The sequence below is a fragment of the Pseudophryne corroboree genome, chromosome 6 (assembly GCF_028390025.1).
Source record: "Pseudophryne corroboree isolate aPseCor3 chromosome 6, aPseCor3.hap2, whole genome shotgun sequence".
NCBI lineage: Eukaryota > Metazoa > Chordata > Amphibia > Anura > Myobatrachidae > Pseudophryne > Pseudophryne corroboree.
Genome location: NC_086449.1, coordinates 467,518,724 through 467,522,775, shown reverse-complemented (window position 1 = coordinate 467,522,775; position 4,052 = coordinate 467,518,724).

Here is a 4,052-nt window from a genome sequence, read left to right as displayed (position 1 = left end):
TTAAAAAGAATATTATCCGCCTCTGCCTCCGAAAAACTGAGTGTGTCAGAATTATCACACTGTAAGAAGTATGTAGCTCCATCATCATTTCCTTGTGCTATGGAAGCCATTTTAGCTGTATAGAAGGTGTGCAAAACTTGCTGGGAAACAAAGTGCTGCATGCTGTGCAAAATAGTGATTCCAATATGTGCAAGTGTCATGCAAGTGGAGATCCTCCTGAGTAAACCTGGGGATATTCTGGTGCCTTGGTCATCAATTAGGAAACCTCTGCCAGGATCCAATAGTAGATATGGTGCAAAACGACCCGGCACTCAGCAGTCCATTGAAGTATAGTGCTCACGGTGCCCTCCCACAAGGCCACAGCCCAGCAATAGAAGCAACAAAACGGGCGGCACTCGGAGTCTTACTCTTAATAATCAAAGTGCAGTGACTTTATTGTCAACATGGACTTCAACGTTTCGGGGTCGCAGCCCCGTCGTCAGGATAAGTGACATACATGTGATACAATGTTTAAATACCTTAAGGTGTAGGATGACTCCTCCCGTCAGTGTGAAACACGCTGCTCGGATCCCGGCCCCGCCGCCCGGTCCCTCCGGAAATGACACAGCGCCGGTCCGCCCAGCTCGGCGCGTTGACACTGTAAACAGGGTTGCCATAGTTACTCACAACATAGAAAGAGAGGAAGTGTTTAAAACTTCCATACATAGTTAAACACTTCCTCTCATTTTCATTTTCTGTTCATTCTGAGGATTCAATGTGATGAATTAAAACTTTTTTCTACGATGTATGATCTCTGAGTGCCGTTTTCCATTGGACCGCTATCTATATCTATATATATATATATATACACACATATATATATATATATATATATATATATTTATACACCAATAAATAGCAGACCAGTTTTTCTTTTCCAAAATTGTTTATTCTAGAAAGAATAAAAGTTTTTTGTTCAAGTTGTAAAACATGTGTGCAAATCTTTTACATCTTTAATGAGATCCTCCGAATTCTGAGGACATATATGGTATCATATATGGGGGGGTCATTCTGAGCCGTTTTTCGCAACGGATCGATTAAAGCAAAAATGCGCATGCGCATGGTACGCAGTGCGCATGCGCTAAGTATTTTAGCACAAACTTAGTAGATTTACTCACGTCCGAACGAAGAACTTTCATCATTGAAGTGATCGGAGTGTGATTGACAGGAAGTGGGTGTTTCTGGGTGGAAACTGACCATTTTCTGGGAGTGTGCGGAAAAACGCAGGCGTGCCAGGATAAAACACGGGAGTGTCTGGAGAAACGGGGGAGTGGCTGGCCGAACGCATGGGGCGTGTTTGTGACATCAAACCAGGAACGAAATGGGCTGAGCTGATCGCAGTGTAGGAGTAAGTCTCGAGCTACTCAGAAACTGCTAAGAATTTTCTATTCGCAATTCTGCTAATCTTTCGTTCGCAATTCTGCTATGCTAAGATACACTCCCAGAGGGCGGCGGCCTAGCGTGTGCAATGCTGCTAAAATCTGCTAGCTAGAGAACAACTCGGAATGACCGCCATGGTACAGTACAGAACATTTTTAGGAATGACATGCGCATTACACCCACTTTAGCCATAACATAAAAGTGCTGCGGTATTGCAGTGCTAAATAGTAGTTTTGCCGAAGGGCATGGTGTATCACAAGGGTCTTAAACCTTTGCCCTGCAACTGTTATGGAAGTACAGTTCCCAGCATGCCCATCCACATTTTAGATCTTAGCCCATGCTAAACGGTGGCAGAAAATGCTGGGAAGTGTAGTTCCATAACAGCTGCAGGGCAAAGGTTGAAGACCCCTGTTGTACAGGAAAAAAAAAGTGCTGCGGTATTGCAGTGCAAAATACAAATGAGACAATCATAAGACCAAGGTGTATGATATACTCATAATTATGAGCGTATGCACAATCCCTGAATTTTTTACAACAAACACGCATTTTAAACATACGCATTTCACAAACAACACGTTAACCAAAAATAAAATTATGGGCACAATACCCGCCCAATAAAAAGAGAATAAACATTTATGTGCACAGTATAAATTATAGAATTTGGTACTGTGGTTTATTGCTGGGAGTAGATTCCTCTAGAGTTGTATTAGGTAATGAATCTCCAAATACTGGACCTCTCTGTCTATTCTTCAATGTATTTGAGGTCGAAATAAAGGAGGTTGGAGACTGTGCTTGCTGCGTATACTGGTGAATATCCCCAAAAGTGGTGGGAGACTGGGCTTGCTGCGTATACTGGTGAGTATCCCCAAAAGTGGTGGGAGACTGGGCTTGCTGCGTATACTGGTGAGTATCACCAACAGTGGTGGGAGACTGGGCTTGCTGCGTATACTGGTGAGTATCACCAACAGTGGTGAGAGACTGGGCTTGCTGCGTATACTGGTGAGTATCACCAAAAGTGGTGGGAGACTGGGCTTGCTGCGTATACTGGGATGTAGCCCCAAGAGAGGTGGGAGACTAGGCGTACTGAGTATACTGGGGAGTCGCCTCAAAAGAGGTGGGAGACTGGGCTTGCTGCATATACTGGAATGTAGGCCCTATATATGGGGGAGACTGGGCTTGCTGTGCATACCGTGTTTTTGGACCAAATGCGGTGTAAGAAGGCGATTGTTGGCCAGAATGAGTGTTTGTAAATTGTGGTGTAGAGGTCATTTTGGAAACAAGCTGACCTAGGAATTCACGGTTCTCACTGCTGATCTTATCCTGCCATTTGTGTTGCGTTAGCAAATTCCTCTGCAGTTCATGTTCATTGTCCATACATTTTGGCAATCTTGTGGTCATGGCTTTTGTAGCGACCTCAATTTTGGTCTTCTTTTTCCTACGAGCTGGAACTGTGTAAACTGAAAAACAAAAATTATTTTGACCATCTCAAAGGTAACAATGGAATATTGTGCAGAATTGGAAAAATAGATTTATTAAAAATATTAATACATCTGTGCTTGCGGTTACCATACGCTAGCACAATTTGAACGCAGCAACAGGTACAGTTTAATAATAACACCCTATTACGTCACATAATATCATAGTCATTACTGTTAGTATACTACATAAAACTATTGTCATATACTATATGTTAAATATGTCTCTGACAATGATAATGCTGGAGACTTACTGTTTGAGCGTAGGGTAGGCTTGTCTCCCTGGGTCTGTGGTAGGGAATCGTCCCCCGTGCTCTGCGACGATGCTGTCACACCTGTGGCCTTGTTTGGATCGATGATGATGGTGACATCCGAATCAACATCTGGATCATCATCAAATAGGCTCTGCGATGATGCCGGGCTCTGCTGGCTGCACTCTGGAGACGATGGAGCCGCAGCTGATGGTATAGCAGACAGCGTGCCAGCATCACTAGATGAGGATAGGGCAATGGGATTGCTAAGTGCTGTATGGCCAAACACGTTGCTGCACAGTTCATATAAGGGCCACTCCATCCATCCCATACCACTGCGATTTCGATTGTGGTCATGGACCTTGGTATATTGTTTCTTAAGGGACTTTAGTTTGTTAAGAACTTGCTGTTGTGTCTTCACAATACCTCTGCTGGACAGGATCTTTGCAATGTTGCCATAGATCATGGCATCCTCAACAGTGCCTGTTATTTGTGATTTTATTTCCTCCTCCCCCCTCACATGTAGTAGCTCCTGGACCCCCTCCTCCTTCCAGTGAGCCATTATGAACAAAATGGCAGTCTCTTCACTGGCACCCTCTGGCACACTTCTGCAGACTTCTCTGCACAGCTCTGTGTTACTCTGGCACCATCTTGCACTGGCACACACACATGCACAGCTCTGTGTACCTTCTGCGCTCCACAATTCACTGCAAATCTCACTGCTTCCTCCCATGCTGCTGTGGCGTCAGTTTCCCTCCATCTGCCGCTGATGAGGTCATCAGCAGGTATCAGGTGGCCCTTTCTGACCAACCAAAACATTTTTCATGCAGCCAGAGAGCAAATTCCCAGGTCCACGCCTTTCAGACTTAACCCGGGAAGCCAACCCGGGAAGAAAGACCCAGTAAAA